Source organism: Ammospiza caudacuta, chromosome 9 (genome assembly GCF_027887145.1).
Source record: "Ammospiza caudacuta isolate bAmmCau1 chromosome 9, bAmmCau1.pri, whole genome shotgun sequence".
In the NCBI taxonomy this organism is placed as follows: Eukaryota; Metazoa; Chordata; class Aves; order Passeriformes; family Passerellidae; genus Ammospiza; species Ammospiza caudacuta.
The window spans coordinates 21,798,332-21,820,414 of record NC_080601.1 but is presented as its reverse complement, the minus strand read 5'-3'; positions in this window follow the sequence as shown (position 1 = coordinate 21,820,414).

Here is a 22,083-nt window from a genome sequence, read left to right as displayed (position 1 = left end):
TCTGCTGTTTTTCAGGTCTGAACCAAAAATATTTACCAAGGAAATAATGCTTGTAACAATGATCTCAGACCAGTGCAACTCATTAGCTAGCAATGTGCCTGCAGGCAGTATGAAAGATTCGACCCATCTGGAATTAAATAGCAAGGGATAGCTGGAAGCTCTATTCAATACTGATGGTGGGAAAAGCCTTAAAACTCCTTGATTGCAACACATGAAAGCTGTGAACCATCAATAACCAAAAAAATATGATGTGCCAACTATAGCAAAAGTAACAGCGGGGCAGTGCCATTATTCAAGGTCATTCCACCTTCATCTTGTCAAAAAGGGATAAAGGAAGGGCATGACATAAGCCAGATCTCCAGCATCCTACTCCCTTGTCAGTAGGACTTAATTGGCATTAAATACTGAATGTGTCTGGATTTAATATAACTCCGCTGCTCAATTACTTCATCCACTAAAGCAATGGAAAGCTGCCCATTTCAAGAGTTTATAGGGGATAACTTGCTTTGGGTCAGACATCAGATCCCCAAATATCCTAATTGATATTTTATTAATAAATGCTCAAAATTATCATTGTTCCAAGCAGGGGAGTTAAACCCATGATTGATTACCAGGGAAGTGTCTCTTCTTTATATAATGCCTTTTTGTAGCTGATTAGAATTGAGGACAAACACAGCCAATCTCTTTCCATCACTGGCAGCTGCATCACTTGGAAACAAAGCACAACAGGAGAAGGACAAACAAGTTCTGTGATATCTTTGACTATTGACCCCATTTTTGGGAAAGCAGGTAGCTGAAGGTCCACTTCCTTTTTCTCTATGACATCTCTTACAGCAAGTAGAAGCAGGGTAGGTAGTAGAAGGCTTAATGGCCAAGCAAGACATTGAACATTTGGGATATAGCCCAAGTTCATAGAAAATTGCTTGAGAAGCAGAGCCAAAGGCCAGGATACAGAGTTCAGTCTGGATTTGAACAGGGAGGTCAGCACAGGGTATGGACACAATGAAAAAGTTACTGTCTGAAAGCAACACCAAAACTGCTGCCTAACTGTGCCCTCTGGGAGCACAATTGTCTTGCAGAGCTCTCCAAAGCAGAATGCCTGAATACAGTGTGTACAGCTGCAGCCAGGTCTAAGGTGGGTTAGGGTTCCACCTAGGGTTAGGGTTTTGAAAACACAAAGCCCAGAGCTCCGCATACCCTGCAGCTGCAAAAGGCATCCCGAAAGAGAACGCGAAACTGCCACAACATGGCTGCCTCCATGGCTTTCTCCTTGGATCCAGCCTTAGCCCCGCTGCCTAGGGTTAGGGTTAGGGTTCTGCCTAGGGTTAGGGTTTTTAAACCAGAAAGCCCAGAGCTCTGCACACACTGCAGCTGCAAAAGGTGTGCTGAGGAGAACACCAAATTGCCACAACATGGCTTCCTCCACGGCTTTTTCCTTGAAGCCAGCCTTGGCCCAGACGGCTTTTACTGCCTAGGGTTAGTGTTAGGGTGAGGGTTAGGGTTTTCAAACCAGAAAGCCCAGAGCTCAACCGACACTGCAGCTGCAGTTGTCATGCTGAGGAGAACACAAAACTGCCACAACATGGTTTCCTCCACGGCTTTTTCCTTGGAGCTATCCTTAGCCCCAGGTGGCTTTTATTGTCTAGGGTTAGGGTTAGGGCCTAGGGTTAGGGTTTTTAAACCAGAAAGCCCAGAGCTCTGCGTACCTTGCATCTTCAAAAGGCGTGCTGAGGAGAACATGAAACTGCCACAACATGGCTGCCTCCATGGCTTTTTCCTTGGAGCCAGCCTTAGACCCAGATGCCTTTCACTGCCTAGGGTTAGGGTTAGTGTTCTGCATAGGGTTAGCATTGTGAAAACCACAAAGCCCCAATCTACAGGCACGTTGCAGCTGTAAAAGGCATACCGAGGAGAACACAGAACAGCCAAGACATGGCTTCCTCCACAGATTTCTCCTTTCAGCCTTAGCCCTAGGGTGCTTGTATTGCAGTCCTATATGGTTAGGGTTAGGGTTCCTCCAAGGGTTAGGGTTTTGAAAACCAGAAAGCCCATAGCTCTGTGCACACTGCAGCTGTGAAAGGACTTCCAAGGGGAAGACAGATGTGCCACAAAATGGCTTCTTCAGCAGCTTTCTGCTTGGCACCACTCTTAGCCCAAATCTGCTTTTACTGTTTTGCCTAGGGTTGTCTCCCCATGGGGATGATATTGTGCCCTCCCAGGCTGGGTAACACTAACGGGGAGGCAGTGAGGTTTGACCCCATTAGCTGCCAGGTGTTTATGAAACTGATGGGGCACCAACCCCAGCCAAAAGTCTGCACTCCCCATTAATAAATGAACCATTTGAGTTGTTGTGACAGATTGATGGGCTCATAAAAAGCAAGATAGAAAGGGACCTCAAAGCATCATCTTGTTCAGTGTTTTTCTGCCTCGGGTCTGAAAGGTATCAGGAGACTGTCTGTGAAAGCAATGCAGAAAGTCTGTTGCAAACCCCCACATACACTCTCATAGGTGCTAAAGCATAGTCAGGGGAGGGAAAACACAACATAAAAGTGCTTATTGCTTCGTTTTTGTCCAGTAGTGAATGGAAATCATGATCATAATGCTGTGTAGGAGCTGAAGATTTCACTCAATGGTTTGTTTATGGGGCCTTTCATTAAAATAAAATAAAAAAATCCTGCAGCTGTGGTAGTTCAGACTCTCCCTGTGTTTTCTGGAAAGATCAACTCTAACCATTCATGAGGAAAAGTATTTGAGTTTCCTGAACAGACCCCATTTTTTAATGCCTGGAAATCTACTGTGCCTCTGTACCAGTCAATCCAGGAGAGCTGTAGGCAGGAGAGGCTGAGCAAGCTCCATCCTACTGCAGCTCTAGTAATATCAGTGAAACAAAATCAGGCAGTATTCTTCCTCTGTTTTTAAGGAGTTAATTAATAATTTTTCTTTTTCCATATTTATATCTGATTTTTTTGAATTTAGACAGTCTTAAGTTATTTTAAGCACATGCTATAGTGCCCTAATTTCTGAATCCTGATTTGGGTGGGGAGTATATACATTCTAACAAACAAATACAACATCTATCCTTTGGTTTTTTTCTGAGTCACATTTTAAAAATTATAAAACATGAAACTGTATTTTATTTCACTTGATTTTGCTTATACTATTATATAAATAACAAAATAGATTCATCATAATATGTATAAATTGTCCACCTGTGCACAGTCAGCTGTGAGCTCTCTTTGGAGGAATTTTTAGAACTTCAGAGAACCACTGCCAGCAATGGCGAGGTGGGAGTACATTCAGCTAAATTAGTTGTAGTATTAATAAACCTCCCCAGAACCTCAGTGTAGCCATAGGCAGCTGGGATGCTGCAGAGCTCATAAGTGCTGGTGGGCCCCAGCTGGCCCTGTGCAGAAATCCACCTGGCAGGCAGTGAGTCCTGGCCCCTGGGGAAGCCTGGAGCATGCACGTTTATCCCTCTGCTGTGCAGAAGAATCCTCCTTCCTCTTTTGGTAATTCATTCATGGAGCACGTTTCCAGAGTGGTGAGATCTGAAAAACATTGTTTCTAGAAAACCCTGTCTGGTAAAATACTCAGAAGATGGAAACTGCAGTATAAAGTATTACTGCTTACATCTGGGTTTGTGTTCTGTCCTCTTGGGAACGATAGACCTGTGGCATTCAAAGACAGCTCTGTGGCCTGGGTTCAAAGGCAACATTCAGCTCCAGGAACAAATGAATGTGGCAGCCTTTTAGCCCCAGCCTTAGTTGTAGAGCTCCTTGCACTGTAGAAGGCTTCTGCAGGCACTGGGGTTTCCTGATGGTGTTGAGAACATCCTATACTTTAACAATCCCAAAAATATTGAAATAAGGGCTTCTAGAGCTCGCTGTCCACTTTTGCATTCCTCAGTTTTTTAAACAAGTGCCTAAGCTCTACCCTGGTAAATAATGTGTAAGTAATGTGTTAAGGATCAAATCTAATTTTCCCTTTTCATTTTGAACACAATATTGGATAAGAGAAAATGATCATACTTTTGTGTTCAATGCATTCTCTTTGATTTTCACCCAGCTGTGTGCTGGAGAGCTCCTGGAGGTGTGGAAGAAGCCAGCAGTTGAGTTAAGGGGTCAGAGTTTTAGAAAAAGGATTTAAGTGATGCCACAAACTGTTCAATTGATGCTGCCAAATCCATTCACCCAACGCATGGCTTTGTCCTCCCAGGGTGTTATCTGGGGACTAAGTTATTATGACAAGTCTCAGGTCTCAGGGACATCCCACTCTCGTAGGCACCACTTAATTTACAATCCCTTTCAAATCCTGCCTGTCCTGAGACCAGAGTGGATTTCTGAACTGGCCATTTAAGTTGGAGTTGGTAAAGCCTCTGTTAGTATTTTAATACAACATTCTGCTTTGGGACCCTGGATCTGCTATTGGAGGACAAAAGCCATAACAGAAAACAAGGCATTCCTGAGAGGCAGTGCAATTTGTACATGGCATCCTTATGTCACCCTCCTGGTGCAGCACAGAGCTCTTTAAAGACTCCTCTTTGATCCAAGTTGAACTTTAGCCCTTTGGAGTTCAGAGGTTATGTCAAAAACTTTCTTCCTGGCTTTTAACGTCAGCAACTAGAGATTTAAGCCCTAATGGTGACAAAATCCCATTGTTTTCTGCACACCAGGACTTAGATGGGATTAAATTCAAGGAGAGGTGCAGCAGCTTGCTGCTGGTAATGGTGTTTCTCTTGGAATATTTAGGCTTTCAGGAAGAAACTTAGTGCCCAGTCCTAGTCTGCATAAGTGTGCTAGCCAAAACTGCCTTGTCCAAATACATTTTAGTGAAAGAAATTAAGAAGGATCCCTCCTTATCCTGTCTTCCATTATCTCTGTTACTGTTGGCTGATAGAGTTTAGAGATCTGTAACAAACCATCAGTGCCCAGAGACCTTCTCATCACTCAATTTCCCATGGATAGCCTTGAGGAAAAGAAAGTGCAAACGTTTTGCTTATGGGTATCAAAATGCAACTCGTAATGTGACCAGTCCAAGCCCAGATGAGTAGATGCTTTATGTTTCCCATAAGCCTCAGCCTCTAATAAGGGAAAATAGCAGAAAAGTAAGGCAGATGCTGCCAGAAAATATCTCATCCCCTGGAGGGAAGGAAGAGAATGAAAGAAATAGCTGGTGGTACAAAATATTTTGCCTAGAGAGGTTTTGGAACTGTTCCCTAGCCACAGTGGGCAAATCCTTACGAGTCTCTCATCTGGGCTCTGCACTTACAAGTGCTATTAATGCACCTAACAAAATCCAGTCTTTTGTAAAAAAACCCACAGTAAATCACTTCAGTGTGTCATCCTCTAGGTGACAGCTTGATCTACCATGAAACGGAGTGAGAGCAGAACCTTGCACAGTAGGACCTGCTGTTTGCCTCTGATATGCTGCTCCATCACTGCCAGGGAGCAGACCCCACCTGGGCAGCACAGCTCTGTTCTTCAAAGGCCAGCATGGAGGACCTCCTTGGGACAACTTGAAAGCACAGCAGCATGGAACGGGAAAGAGCAGGGTCACAGTGGAGCATAGATCACTCCCTGGGAGCAGCCACACAGCCTGCAGGACCTGTGGCACTTCCTGGAAGCCTCTGAGCTGCAAGGTCCCTGCATTAACTAACTGGCTGCTGGAATGCTGAGGTGGGCCCTAAAAATCAACAGGGTTGGTTTTGATGACTCCAGCATACAGGGCTGCGGGAAGGGACTTGATAACTGTACAAAACTCACACCACATTTGATTGCCTTTAAAAGGATGAGAAGGATATCAACCTAATTTTTGATCGTGGTATCCCAAAATTTCCAAGAGGACTTGCTCTTGTCCTGTCTGGTACCTTAGGTCCTTGGGTTTTGTGTGACTGTGGAGGAGGATTGATGATATGCTCAGATTTGATCTTATGTGTGTCCTATAAAATGCTTGACCACTGAGTTCTCTGATGGCTGTGAGTGCTTATCAATGTGGTGCTCCTTGGGTACTGAGGGTCCTGGAGAGCTCAGCCTCACAGTCTGCTGACAGGATAGGCACATCTGCACCATAAATATCATATATAAGTCACTGGGTTGTCTGCAGGCAGGAGTTCAAAGCAGGCTTCCACAAGGTCCTTCTGAGAGTCTGGAGTACAGGCTTGAGGAAGGTGTGGTGTCATTTGGTGAATATGAGAGAAAGCACAGCAATGATTTTTTTTCTTTTTCTCTTTTTTCTTTTTTTCTTTTTTTGAGACAAAACAATAGGTCAGAAAGGGAAGAAAGTGTGTCAAAAGTGTGAAATTTCACACGGGGAAAACACAGGAAGAAAAGGAGGCACTTAAGATGTAATGCCATCAGATTCACACAGATCCTGGCAGAATTTAGCACACACCTGTGTGCAGAGGTGGGCAGAAGCAGATAGCAGAGAGGCCTCTAGACTTGCCCCAGCAGAGCCTGCAGTCCTCAGTCGTGTCCCCATGGTGTTCATGGTCACCTACCATGGCAGCAGAGCAGAAGAGCATCCTTCCAGGACAAACAAAGAGAGCCCTGTACCCCAGTGCTGCACAGCCTTGCTCCACAGGCAGGTACAGAGGCAATAGCCCAGCCTGGCCATGGGGATTTGTTAACTGTCTGTTCTCCTTTCTTTCACAGTGCCTGCCAATGCCTCCTGTTTCACACTTTGCTTCTGCCAGAGATCTTGGATAAACCTCACCTCTCCACCCCAGGGAATTCCTGCACTTGTTTCCCTTTGGCTGTTCAGTGCTGCTGCAGAGGTTTTTCTGTGCATCAGGGCCCTGCCAGGACAGCCCCACACCTGGGGCCTCTCCTGTGCCCTGAATGGCAGAGCTTGGCTGAGAAGCATCCCTGGCACCAAGACAGGAACAACTGCAATTTCTCCGGACTTGGCACTTGGAGAAAAGGAAAGATTTTGAAATTCTCTTTTTGTTTCCCTACTGGGACAGCAAGTGCCCTGAGGAGAGAGTGTGAGAGCAGCATCTGTGAGAGCCAGGGATGCTCAGACCTGGGCAGAGCTCAGCCCAGAGCCAGGATCAGGCTCCCTTGGGGGAGGACTCTACCTCAGCTGCGCAAGGTGCAAAGAGCTGACCTGGGGACAGTGTCCCTGAGCTAGGGACAAGCTAGGCTAACCTGGGGGTAAAAGATGACCTCCAGGTTAGCCTAGTTTGTTATGATGGTGAACACCCCCACTAAGGCTCAGAAAAGGAACCAGTGAGGGTGTTTATTTTTCTCTTCCCACACCTTTTCTTTATTCTTCTAAAGTTTCAGGGGGAAAAATAGAGCTACAAATGGAATAAAAAATTCAGCTGATTAGGGCAAAATTTTCAGCTGATTAGGGCAAAATTTTTTTGCCTTTTCTCTCAAGAAATTTGATTACTTTTGCTGTATTTTGAGGGGAATTTGTTGGAAAAAAGATCTGCTAATTTCTGTGAGGCTTCTGTGCAGAAAGATTTTTTTGCCATAGTGGTACTGAAGTGCTATTCTCCAAAGCTTTTAAATGTGGGATAATGGCTCTTAACACTATTGCAGTGCCCTTTGCTCTTGCAGAAGGGTTTAAACCTTGCTGGCAGACCCAAAGAACTAGCTATTCAGCCTCCTCAGTTCTGCTGTCCAAACTATTGTTATCCAAAACCATAAACCATAGTCCAAGCATAGCTATAGTTTTGGGCAGATATTCCTGACCTTGTGGCTTGGTGTTGTGCATTCTTCAGTTTCAGGCTGTATTAGCAAGTCTGGGAAGGAATCCATTCATGTAATTATTCCAGCATATCAATTTGCTGCTCTTCGAATGAAATCACTCAGCAGTGGGAAGCACATAAAGAGGACACGCAGAGTTTAATGTAGGAAACACTTTACTGATGAAGAGATTGCCAAAAGTATCTTGGTTCAGTCCAGATCCTTAAAAGAGTAGTTTTATGGGATATTGCAATTCTTTTGCATTAATTATTTTTTTTTCTGTACAGTGGAACATGTGTTTTTTTATTCAGTATCACTAATCAATGTGTCACAGACTGTAGCTATTCCTGAAACCATTTTCTCTCCATTGTTTCTCATTCTTTTACTGCTCCCCATCCCCACTGCCTCCTTTTTCCCAGGAGTGAATGCTGTGACCTCGATTGTGACCAGGATGGTTTGTGTGTTCCTGGTCATGAAAGGACAGTGACAATGGCACAGTGTGCAGTGCATCCTTGTGGCACTGTGGAACGACCAGCTGGGGGTTGGCAGGGCAGCAGCACACAGCATTTTCAGGAGTTCCCTCTGCCCTGGACAGGTTTTGAATGGTATCAGCACTATTTGGAAGAGATGTGTGCTGCTGGGCAGTGCAGCTGCTGCTCCCCCTCTGTGCCCTGGTACCCAGCAGAGCCAGGAGCCCACGAGCCTGCAGGGTCAGGGCTGCAGGGCAGGAGCCAGGGCTGTGCTGCAAACACCAGGGGTTTTGGGGCACACACCCCTGGTGTTCTGGGGGGAGTACACACCAGTTGTGTGGTCCCTGTGCTCAGTATTCAAAGCTTGACCAAACTTCAGTTGTCACAAATTTGGCACCCAGTTGACTGAGGGGTCTCTTAACACCTGTGGTACAGAAGAAAAAATAAAAGGATGAGGCTTTTGGATGGGTTGCTTACTGCAGAGCTGCCAGTGCTCTAGTCTGGTAACACTGTTTTTCTTAAACAGCAGCTGCCAGAATTAGCATCCCCCTGAGAGCAGCAGTTTGCATTTCTTGCCTCAGTTTGTAGAGGAAGCTGGGTTTACAAGATCACCACCCCTACACATCTGCCTCCATCCCCCCCACACGACTGTCAGACTTAGCAGCTTTCAAACTTCATCCTTAGAAGGGACCAAGTCTCAAAGTTATTAAGTTTGTACAATCATTGCAACACTGAACAAAAAAGGGAAGGAGAGGAATGTTGTTAGAGCCTTCCTAAGGGAAGGATTGGGTTGCCAGCCACACTCTTTGTCAGCCCCTGGTGCTTCTGCACAGCCAGCCAAGGCAGTGACCAGAGACCAGCCACCAACACTCCTGCCTGCAGAACAGTTTAACTTATCGGCTGATCTCCATGGATGAAAAAACAGCCTGGAGAATAAAAGGCCTACCAGGCTCTAGTTTCACAGGGTCTCCATGGAATATGCCCTGGATAATGGCATTTTAAAAGCATGGCTCTTTGGATGGTTTGCATGTAAGCACTGCGTGCTGTGCTCTCCCCCACTGACACCCCTGGGAGAAGGGTGAAGTGTGACACCTGGAACTCTGTGACTCAGCATCACTCTATTGTTACCTCACTATCTTGTATTACTTCTCACAAAACCTTTTCTGAGGTGGGCAGGGCTGTTGCCCATTTTCCTAATAACAAACCATGAGGCAAAGTGATTTGCTTCAAATCATGAGAAGTCAGAGGAAGAGAAAATTTAACTCTACCTCTGCCATGCCCTAGGATCCTATGCAAAAAGATGGAAGACATGCTGAGTACTGCTGATGAAATCACCTCTGAATAAGCAAAGACCATTGCATTCACTTTACATGTAGATAAGAACAGCACAAAAAGTCAATTTATAAAATATTTTTGATTTGCACTGTAAGTTCCTGAGAATAAAATCTTTCACTTTGATTCTGGAGCACATTGAGCAGTGGGACCTTGTTAAGCTTAATGTAAGACCACCAATATAAACAACTACTAAATGGATACCAAATGATGGTACCTGCTCTCAAGGATTTACTTTGATTTAGTTCATGATTAAGAAATTAGGAGCATAACTTCTCCTCTTGCTTCTTTTTTTAAAGGCACACTGAGATCACTTAAAACTTAATAAAATATTTTTGGCAGTCACATTCCTCTGATATTTCTTTAACTGAGAAGAGAAAAAGAAGATCAGCTCTGCCATTTTACCTCCTCTAGTTGAGCATTATTTATGGGCTCACTAAAGAAAAATTTTGTGGGCTATTCCTTATTTATCTGAAAGAAAAAAAAATCAAACTATTTCACTAACAGCTGATTCTTTGGATCATTTGAGCAAAAAGGGTTGAGCAACCCTTTTACTTTCAATAAAATATATTTTTTCTGTTAAAATATTTAATAAAGTGATTGAGAAGCCCATGCATAAAAGTTCTCTTTACACTTCATGACATGGAAGGTGATTGGTTGCTTCCAAAGAGATTTCATTCCTCTGTGCACTAGCAGGGTCTCAGGTTTCACAATTAAAAGACATGGTCCTTTTATGAAAGCCCATATTGTGAACTGAGGGGGAGAAGGGAATTCACACAAATTTCCCATTGCAGAGTTCAGCTGCATCCTTTGGTAGGTGCTTTTGAATCAGAGAGTTATTAGAGCTGAGGAAACTGGGCACAGCAAACACAGGCAGTCATGGGCCAGCTGTTCCAGCTCTGTGCCATTGCCTTCATCCAGGGTGAGCAGTGCTCCTCATCCTCCCCTGCCCCACCCCACAGCTCCACGTGGCTTCAGCCTCAGCAGATATTCCATCAGGGCAGGAGCAGGGCTCAGGTGCTGAGGCAGGAGTAAGTCCAGAGATATTTGGGGCTCAGCTCTGCCAGAGGCTTGACATGACAAGTTGGTGCTTGTGAATAACATGCAGGTCCTGGGCAAGAGAGGACGTGGGCAAGGGGATCACACCATCCCCAAGTGTGGTAGACAGCCCTTTTTAGGATGTAAAAGTTTAGAAGACATTTAGGAAGGCTTAGGGAAGATTTAGAATTAGATGAGAGGTGGCTGCAGACTGAACAGCTTGTGTCTGAGTAGTTTGTTTCCTCAGCAAATCCTTTTCTGGACAACAGAAATGTGATATGGTGAGCTGGATTCATGCAAATCCTCACGGCAGTACCCTGTTGGGAGGGGTCAGTTTGACTGAGAAAGGCAGTGGTAAAAAGGACAAAAAAAGTATGTCAGTGAATGAGCAAAACCTAGCAGAGCCAGGTCTGGGCTCCTGCATGACCTGGTGGGGTCAGGTGCCCTCCTGAGGTAACCTCCTTCCCTTCCCTTCCCTTCCCTTCCCTTCCCTTCCCTTCCCTTCCCTTCCCTTCCCTTCCCTTCCCTTCCCTTCCCTTCCCTTCCCCTTCCCCTTCCCCTTCCCCTTCCCCTTCCCCTTCCCCTTCCCCTTCCCCTTCCCCTTCCCCTTCCCCTTCCCCATCCCCTGCTGCTTGATGCCAGGCGTGGTATTTATCAGCTAGTAACACAAATGAGTCCATGAAGTGCTCCCCAGGGGTTAATATAGCACAGACTCACTAAAAACCCAATTACCATGCTGAGGAATGCAGGATTGCAGAAGGCCATTCTTTTATAGCTCAGTTTTTGTACTTCAGGATGAAAATTCTCCCTCTAGATATAAATTATTATTTTTTCATATAAATACTTTCTCATACACCAGTGAGAGTGCCAGGATGCTGGGCTACATGGTAGGATAAAGCACCTCTGGCTTCCAGAGTGTGAGCACACATGCTTCACAGGTTTCTGCCAGTGTCGCTGGGCATGCTAAAGCCTGTAACCATCAAAAGTTCTTTAAAGAGTGAATATGGGTTTTTCAGTGACTCCTTTGAAATGCTAACAGCATGGATCACCCTGCAAGCTGGAGTATCAGCTGATCCCCATCTCTTCCCTGGGACACAGTGATGCAAAGAACATTTCCAGGTGTGGTCCAAGCTGCACAGGTACCCATGGCCCACAGCAGCAGTGCAGCAGGGTGCCAGTGAGGTGCTGGCATGGTCCTGGGGAAGGGCAGAGCTGTGTGGGCCCCCACACCTCCTGCTCTGTGACCAGGTGTGCAGGCTGTGCTGGAGCTGCTGTCAGAGAAAGGCACTTGGAGAAATGGACTTACCAGTCAGCAGCTGGTTTTGTTTGAAGTTGTCTCAAAAGTCTGTCATAGCCCCAAATCAAGCATTTAATTTTATTTTTAAATTTTGCTTTTAAAAACTCTTTGAAAATATGATTTCCATCCCTTCAAAGCTGGCTTCATTCAGTCTTTTTTTTTCCTTTTACTGTTAATTTAAAATATTTTGCTCTGCTCTCTGGCTGTTACATCTCAAGGTGTATGTCCTAATGCACTGTCTCAGAGCAAGGGCCAGGCAGTTCTGGCAAAGCCGAAAGCAGCCCCAGGGCTCACAGCTCTGGTGGCCTGGGGAGCCTTGGAGCCCTGTGACCCACAGACCAAGGGCACTGAGCACAGAGGGGCTGCCTTGGCATAAATAATATTAACCACTAAATCTGCCCACAGTGTAGTATTTTTCAGACTCATGACCCCAGATCCAGACACAAGCCTCGCTTATGCTTGAACTTCCACCAGGCTCCCAGCCCCTAGTTTGGCAATTGCTGCTGTAGTTCATCGAAAGTTTGTCAAAACCCATACAATTCCACAAACCCCACAGTCTCAAGAAATCAGCATTTTTCTCCTGAAACCTGTTCTGCTGGAAATTTCCCAACCCAGCTCTACAGAGAGCCATTATTTCTGAAATGCTTTTGTAAACATTTATTGCAGGGGTTTTCTTAATGACAACGGCCACAGACTCTGGCTGAGCTTAATTTGGCAATTTGAAAATCTCACTCCTTTTTGTCTCTTGGCCAGATAGAGTAAGGGAAAAATTTTTCGTGTCTTTCAACGCCACCACTGTGGTTTGGCTGCAAAATATGCTGCAAAATGTTTCCTGGAGATGTCCCTGTGCCTGACACAGCAGTTCTACGGAACCCAGGGCATTGCTCGTGATAGTGGCAAAATACTCAACATTTGCTTAGCATCCTGCTCTTACAAATCTCCAACATAAGGGAAGGTCAGCCAATGTATTGGGAATTGTAAGTAGATGGGAAGAATTTCAGATTATGTTACCTCCATGAATTTCCTTCAGTCTTTACTAGAGAAAGAACACCAAGTCTCACCCCAGGGAAAGAGGACAGACCAGATCCTGGAGGCACTCAGCAGTGGTCAGCCTACACCCAGAGGGACAGCAATTGCCACTCGCCCACAGGCTCTTGCTTTCTACCCAGCAAACCCAGAAAACCCTTTGGAGTCTGGCACATGAACTTTATTCATGTTTCGTAATACCCAAGTGGGGTGGTGGTGGTGAGAGGTGGCAGACAGGGAATAAGGGTGGGGGGAGAAGCTCCCTGTGGGAATGGCACCAGGACTGAAGGCCACTTCTGGTATGACTTCCTGGGATGGTGTCCCAAAGGCCGGCCCCTTTGTGCCTGAGAAGTGGAGCAGAGGACCCCAGAGCCCCCAGTGCACCCCTTCCCTGCCTGGGCAGCAGAAATGTTCACCTGTTCACCAGGACAGCTTTGCTCCCAGTGCTGGCACAGGGAGGTGGCCAGCAGGACACAGACAGCCTGGATGTGATTCCATTCTCTGCTTTGTCAGCCAGTGTCAGTCTGCTGTTTTTCACATCACCCCCAGTCTACAGCTGCAGTTAGGAGAGGAGAGCTCAGCCTGCAGCACCGGCTGGGGACGTTGCAATCTGCTCTTCCTGTTAGCAGTCTGCCTCCTCCTGCCCCAGAGATCTCTTTCCCCACAGATACTTTGCATGCTGGAATGTGGATTTGTTTTATGTGATCATCCTATTCAAACCCCCTCTCCCTCAGGTCTGGATTACCTGCTCTGAGTTCCCAAGTTCTTGTGTTGGTACCTAATGGATCTGGGATCTGTCTTGTGATGTGTCTCTAAACTTGAACCCTGCTGAAGATAAATCCTCACCTGCATTTTGCTCATCTGTTTGGCAGTATGTTCTTGGATTCGTCCACTGAACTCCTTGAAGTCCATTTGCTCAGTCCCTTTGCACTGCAAGAGAACAAGCAAAGGACTCCTGGTGCTGGTGCATTCCTACTGCCACATCCCACTATGAGCAACCACTGTGGCATTAAAAAACCCAAACAACAGGACTTTTACAACTGTGGTGTTTTTTGAACACAATGGTTAGGTGAGTGTAACACCTAACAAAGAGTGTAAGCACCCTACAAGAGATGCCCTGAGCAGGGGCAGAAGTGTCAGGCTGCCATGGGAGGGCACACGCATCCCTGGGCAGCTCAGTCACACCAGGGCTGCCTCTCTGCTCCCCACAGGCATCAAGCTCCAAAACTTGTTCCCATTGCTTTGGCCTACCCAGACAGTGTCCATCCCCTCTGTGGGGTCACTCCCTGCACCAAGGGACAGGGCCTCAGCAGGACTGAGCTGCTCTGAGAGGCTCAGGTCGCTCCACACGGGGCTCCTCACCCAGTGCTGAGGCTGCTCTCTGCCATCCAGGAACCTGCTGTTGATCCTCTGAAGCCTGCAGTGGGGTTAAGGCCTTTAAAAAGGAGTCCCATTTTTCAGTCACTCACTGCAGACTAAAACTGGACCATTAAGACCACATTTCAGTGTGAAAATCCCAAATAATCTACTTCTGTGCTGGAGCAGAAAGGTCAGGTATATACAGAAAACCCCAAGAGCCTTTCAGAGATGGGTCAGTTGTGGCTTGTCCTTGCACTGTTTATAGGATTGAGGCAGATGGAACAGAAGTCTCACCTCTGCAGGGGTCCCTGCCTGCTGAATTGTTGCTAATTCATCCATCCTGAGTGTGCAGGATGCTCTGCAGAGCGAGATGGAGCGAGGCCTTCCAGCTCTTGTGCCTAAAACCCACTTCAGGCCTCCTTAACAAGTTCAGTTGCATTTAATGTAAGCACTTGGGAGAAGCTAAGCATCATGTGCATGTGCTTGAGGCACCAAACAGAGAAAGTAACGTATTTTTCATCAGGTGCCTCTAATTTGTCCATTTTAATGTTACAGTATCTGTAACACTACTTGAATTACAGCCCAGAACACATTCTCCTCTAAAACTACTTTAGAGGTAGTAGAAACCACACAAAGCAGAACTGCTAACCCTCTTTCCTCCTTAAATCATTTCATATTTCACAGGTCCTACAAAATGTTTTGCAGTTCAGGAGAACAGTCTCTCTGGGACACCACACATCCCATTATAAATAATAGCGCAAGTGTTGCCTGGAGGGATATAAGTAACATTTGCCAATTTTAAAAGGTTTGTAAAAGAATTTCCCATTAAAGGATTTCACAAAGCAGCCATTTCAGTATCATTTATGCCTCGTTACTTTTCAATGTCTAAGTTTATTTGTAATTTCAAAAAAAAAACCCAAAAAACCCCCAAAAACCCCAAAAAACCCCACTTGCTCTAGTAGAGAACTTCCAAATCTCTTTCTAGGCAAGATTTTCAAGTGAGAATACTGTGGGGTTTCTGGTGCCTTTGTACTGAGCTCTTTGGTCCTGCAGAGTCATCAGCATGTCCCCAAGGGACGCAGGGCAGTGCCAGTCTGGCTCTCAGCAGGCAGGCTGCAGGGTGGGCAGTGGGGAGGGCTTTGTGGCTTTCTTAGCAGCTGCTGAGAGGTGCTGCAGCCCCCTGGGGTTTATTCATGGCTGTGGGGCAGACTGTCTGCAGTGACCTGCAGGGAGGGTTGTGAGCCCAGCCCCGCTGAGACTGGTCCCAGTTTTGGTGGCTGGGACCACTGCTGAGGGACATTGTGTCTGCACAGCCACTCCACTTGTGTGACACTGCCTCTGGTCACTGCAGTGCAGCCCTGGCATGGAGCAGGAGCCCGTGGACCCACTCCAAACACTGAACTGCTCCAGTGCAGCCCACAGGGAGTGATGCAGTCAGAGCCAGGCCTGCCTTACCTTAGTCTTTGCCCTTGCTCAGGCTGTTTCCCTCTGGGTGCTTTGCCTTCCTCTCCTCCTGTTCTGCTGCAGCTCTGCCTCCCAGCAGCTGCTCCTGCTCTCATCCCAGGGCACTGCTGGGCAGGACAGAGTGGGAGTGGAGCAGAAGGGCTCCTGCTGGTTTGGTAAAGCACAGCTGGATCTGCAGCTCTGGCAGGTGTGAACATCAGGGCTCAGCTAACAACAGGCGTGGATGTAAAGCAGCAGGAGGAGTTCAGATGGCAGCACTGGTCTCCTGTGCACTTCACTGCAGAGACTGGCAAAATGTTTCTGATTAGAGTCACGAACACAGATCACCTGCATAAAACAGGTTTCTAAACTGCTCCTGGATCAGGTCTCAGCTTCTGCCTCTCCCTGCCTGCTCCTACAATTGCTCCATCTCTGGCCTGGTGCACCAAGTACATCCCAGGCTAGAGGATGCTCCAAGCTCGAGGCTCCCCAGGCTGGAGAGGAATTCAAATCCAGAGCTCTCAGCTCTTGCTCAATTCCCTTTCAAGTATATAAGTGGACCGGATAAGGAGGAGACCTCTTCTCTATAAGAGTAAATATAAGTTGATATTTGGGATGTGAACTTCTTGGTGTGAAATGTTCTCCAAGCCTCTTCTGGGATTCAAGAGACCAGCCTCTAATTTTGGGATCCACCTCTGTGAGAAACTGCTGCCAATGGACCGGCTTTTGGGAATTTAGGCTTTGCTGAGAAGGGGAAATTTTGGCACTGAGGGTCTCTAAAGCCAAGGAGCAAAAGAGGTCTAAGCCATGGGTTTTTGGAGAATCAGCCAAAGGCAGCAAGCCCATGCCTCAGTGCTGCTGATTCTCAGCTGTAGCATAAATCCCCTTCCTCTGGGACTTAAACAGAGGCACCAGGGCAGTTCCTGCAGCAGCTGTGGCACAGACACACCCTGAGACTGCTGTCCAGGCTCAAACCCCTGAGCAGAGGCAGCACAGAAAGCCATGGGCAGGAGCATCTTAAACCACTTCACTGAGATTTCCTAGAGCTCATTTGTCAGAGCCTGAGGTCTTTAACTGAACATAATCTTCCCTGAGCAGAAGGGCATCAGTGTTGCATGAAAACACTGGAGATATTTTAAGAGTGTAACCACAATGTGCAATATAGACACCACAGCTGTTTCTCTGTACAGAAAACTCAGCTGGATCTTCCACATTTCCCCAAAACCCCAGATGTTTGAACTCCTCAAGGAAACTGAAACTTGGGGTGACATTTCCTGTGTGCTTTCACCCTAAACAGGCATAAGGCACTGTGGTTGTATGACATTGTTAGACCCAGCAATCCTCAGAAACGTGGGGAGCAGAATGGAGATGAGCATCACAGCAGTGGAGGAGAAAGAGTGGAATGGACATCACTGCAATTGCTTGGAAATGTCACTTTTTGATAAAAAACAGCTAACTTAAAAGCAGTTTGATGGCACAAACACAATAGTCAGCACTAGAATGAGCTGAAGGCAAACAGGGTAGGTGACAGCAGTAACAGAATGTGTGGCACCAAGTGTGTGTGTGTTATCTTGGCAGCAGCTGTACCTTGGTTTCCTATACTATGGGATGGAGAATAGTATTTCCTTATCTCACAGAACTCTTGTAAGTCTTAATTAATTTATGTTCATGACTCACTGTGAGAGTTAAAGTAGGAGTATCCATTTACTGTGGAGCTGAAAATTATATAATAATTATGTAATATTTTTTCTCTTTGATAAATCACAGCACAAGATAAATATTTTGCCAAGTTAGAACTTTCATCTTAATTTTGAACAGAAAATACCCTAATATTGAAACAAAATATTAGTTAACCACAAAAGAGCTTTTCATGTCCAGACTTGTGAACTTGTAGCCTAGAGTCATGATGACTTTCTATGAAATCTATGTGCTGGAGTAAAATACCAGTGACTGTAATCCTAGGGAAGAATCCCAAGACTGCAATATACCTAAAGGACAAGGAAGTGAGGAGCAGTGCTCTCTGTGTCTAGGAAATGTTTACTTGACAAATATTTAGCGAGCTTGGAGGTATTTTTGGGAAAAAAAATGGCATGGATTCATGTTGATGAATGTTTTGCTACTGATTAAATCTGAGCCTGTATAAACTGTGTGGTGACAAAGAAACCTGAGACAGTAATGAGGAAACAGTTGGGTAGGATGTGAGAGATTGAAACCACAGATATTGCCATCCCCAGGAGAAATACCTCACTCTAAGGACTGGAAATTAGTTTGGGACTATTGGATTCCATTCAAGGAATAAGTCCTATTATGCACAATATCTCCTAATCTTCACCCTAGAATTTGCCTTGAAAAGCCAATCTTGCATTGCAATAATTAAAGGAAAACATATGTGAAACAAGACACTTATTTCTTGTCTGGGCTTTCATCAGCCTGTCCAGAATAAACCATCCCTGTGTCTCCAGTCAGCACAGATCAACTTCCCTCTGCACACCCCCAGGTGGAAAATGGCTTTGAGCATTCATAGACGCAGGATTTCCAAGGCACTTCATTTTGGTTGTGCAATCTGGTCTCACCCTTCAATATTCATTTACATATGCATTTAACCTACTTGGTGTGGAGTCCCACTGACTTCTCTGAGAGACTGTTCAAGCTGTTCCCAAAGTTGTTGTTGAATCATATTGCTTGGCACGTTATTTTTTAACAGAGGCCAAAAGCTTTGAAAAGTGGTAACCTAAAAATGAGTTCCCTAGTTCCTGACTTGGACCCTTATTAAAGCAACACTGGGGTGTAATATATTTGGACATTATGCTGCTAATATAATATGTCCACCTAGTCATCAAAGCTAACTCAGCTTTGAAAAATTATGAATAAGTATAACAGTAAAAAAACCCCAAACCCGAACCCAAACAACTTGTTGCACTGCATTTATATCTTTCCAGGGTGAAAGTTTGCCATACCCTGGGTAATTTCTGTTTGACATTAATAAACATTTTATTGCAACACACTTAAGTCATGTTGTATATCCCCGCTCAGCAATATTGACACCCAGAGGTCAGGACTGTGTGAAATGGCCCAGATCCTGTGAAAATACAAATTGGATTTGTGGTCAACCAAGGCTGGAGTTTCAGGTTCACACAGACCTAACTGGCCATTGGAGTTCCCCAAGCATTTCCTTCCTGAAGTGTTCTTTGCTGCTCTGCTGCTGGTTGCAAAACTTTGTTCTTGTCAAGATGGATATTGGTGATGCTGAAGTCAGAAATGCCCAGTGTGTGACAGGTAAGGCTCTGGCTGGGCACAGCCCCTGCAGCACAGGCTCTGGCTGGGCACAGCCCCAGTGGCAGCAGCCAGCACAGGGTCACCTGTGTCACCTCCATCGACCAGAGCAGGGACTCAGCTCCCCAGAAAACTCACCCTGCTCCTCTTGCCCGAGCTGAAAACCCCATGAAAAGAAACTGAAGGTCAGAGCCATTTCCAATGGTGGCCCAACATCTTCCTGAGGGGATTTCAAACCAGGGGAAAGGGCTGAATGACCCAGGTTAAAACACAGGCAGAGCTGGGGAAGTCCTGAGTTCAGCTGGCAGCTCTTTGGACAGAGGCCCTTTCTGTTTATGCTCAGATATCTCCTCATCACATCTGACATTTTGATCTGCAAATGCAGATTTCATTACAGGGGGGGAGCTATGCTGAAATGAACACTCAGACAGGCTCACTATTTTAATAATTATTTTTTCCAAAATACTGCAAATCACCAAGTTCATATGGATACTCTGGATAACTGTTAGATCTTACAGAGAGAAGAATTTTATTCCAAAAATGGAACAGTGAGATATGCACCTAACTGCTTCAAACTGTGACGTGATATTGAAATATTTTGGTTCATATTCTTTTTAGTTCACCTCAGTTCCTCAAAGGGTAAGGCTGTGTTTCCAAAGTTACTCAGGGTGAAGGCTGAAATTTAAAAATAGATCAGTCCCCAAAAGGGAATGGGGAGTGTTCAGCAGAGCCACTCTTGCTCTCAAAGGCAGGGTGTTTGCAGGCAGCCTGTGACAGGAGGAAAGGGTTGCATCCAGATGCTGTGCCATAACTACTGACCCTGAATCGTCCCTCAGTCCCTCGCTAAAAATGCGTGCTGTGTGTATTTATTGCTCTCCAACTGCTTTCCTTTGGGTGTCCTTGGAGCGGTCTGGCCCCGGAGCAAAGCTTTAATTGCTTGTGGTTTTAAGTGCTCTAAATCCACCTGTGTATTTTACAAATATGTTCAGAGGAAAACCAAAAGTAGTTAGATGGTTTTAACACATTTGAAACCACTACAGAAATAAGGGATAGACAGAAAGACTGGTAAGGTAAATGTAGCTATGGAATAATGTGCTCAGGGCAAGAACTGTAACAACCACTTTTTTTTTTTTTTACTTCACAAGTGAAAACTTTAAATATAGTATAAAGGTAATATAAAAAATTCTTTATTTTGTTGATTTCACGGTGCATAATTTGAAATGTTCTATGAAATCAAGTTTAAATTCAAGGTTCTGTTTCCCCCACTTTCAATGGAAATAAACTATAGTGCTCTTGAAAAAAATTTTGTTTTTCCTGGAAAATTATAAAAGGAAGCTGCTGGATCTTATAATTTTTTCCTATTTTTATTTTTTTGATCGAATTTGTAGATAATTTTATTTTATGAAAATCACAACACTGGTGGAGATTTAGCCAGAGAGGCACTAACTTTCCTCATAACACTATTGCTCCACCTTAGCCCCAGTGATATCCTTAGTCCTGCTTCCTGGGGTTGTTTGCTCAGGAGGTTCCTCAGGCCTCTCTTATAGCAAGAAGCTGATTTTAATAATCAGACTCCTCTCTAGGCATGTGGCTGGGGAAATTGTCTTCAAAGCCGGTAGGGCCTGGGGCAGACCTGGGAATGGAAACTGAGGATAATGTGATTAAGGGCTTGCAGGGATACAACAATCCCTCAAACCAACTGAGGTTTCATGTTAAAAAAAGAGCTAAAATTCCTTGGCCTAAGTAGGCTGCTTCAAAAGCAATTAAGCTGGGAAATGAGCTAGAATAAATCTTGCAGAAGTACAGGTCCACAGCCGCCGTGTGAACAATATTTCAAGGCAGAGCCTCTCTTTCTTGCTTAGCACAAGGAAAGACAGCTTATATGATTTCTTACCTCCACTGAATGTCCTGACGGGGCTGAGCATCATTTCCTTTCCCTGCTCTGTGAACTATCAGAGAAAATCTTCAACAGTCACTGCTCACACACCTGGAGCCCAGCAGAGGCTGAAGATGCCCAGGGAAGTGCCTGAGTCACCATCTCTGGAGGTGCTGGGAAGATGTTTAGAATGTGGCACTCAAGGACATGGCTCAGTGGTGAACTTAGCAGTGTTAGGTCAATGATCTTGAAAGCCTTCTCCAACCTAAACAGTTCTATGATGCTATGATGATAGGAGAGCTACACTGTGCTCAATTTCTATCTGACTGACATTCAGCCAACTTCTCTATCCTCCCAAAACATCCCTCAACCCTGTTGATCTTGGTCAAAAATAGAAACCTGGAGGAGTTTAATCTGTGCTAATGTTTGCAGGGAAGATGCTGACCAAAATGTGCTTTATCTGTAGCAGGTGCCAGAGTTTCAATTGACAGGATCAGTATAAAATGTATCTGATCAGCTACCTGTGTTGGTGCAAGAAAAACCTCCAAGCCTCCAGCAGCCAAAATCTCCTAGGAGCAATCTTGCTCTGTACTGTGGAGGGTGCTGAGCTCCTTGCACTCCCACAGGATATTTGGAACTTCAAGTACCTCCCAAGAAGAGGCACGGAAATGGTGCTGCAGCCCTGAAACCCAATGCATTCTGCTTATGTTCCCCTCTATTTAGTTAGAAAAGTGGTAAACACTGCAGAGCTTAACCTTGTAACCTCAGTCAATTCACATTAAGTTAGTAAAATGGAGCAGAATCTAGAAACAATCAGCATTTGTGGCTTTTTAGGCCTTTTAAGCTCATTCCTCTGCAATGCAAACCTCCCTCTCCAATGATTTGTTCAGCTTTAAGTCCTTTGAATTCCAAGCTTTTATGTTATTACAAGCTTCCTTTTACTGGCTGTGTCTGTGCCAGCAGGTGCATGAACTGGGAGGCCCATGGCAATGTGCATTTTATTACTTCCAAACAGACCATATTTTCTGATTCTCACAAGTTCTGGAGCTATTACTCAGTATTTGGCTATTAGGGTTCACTTCTGAGCCTGTAGCCATCAAAAATGCTACTGTGTAATTGCTGTTTGAAATGTGTGTGCCAGCTGGGAAACCTGTGCATGTGGAAAAGCACCAGAATCAGGAATAAAGAGACATCATAAATTCTGCTAAGGAGCAGCAAGATGCTCCAACCAGGATTTCTGATTGTGTCAGAAGGAAACCATTCTAGTGTAATAAAGTT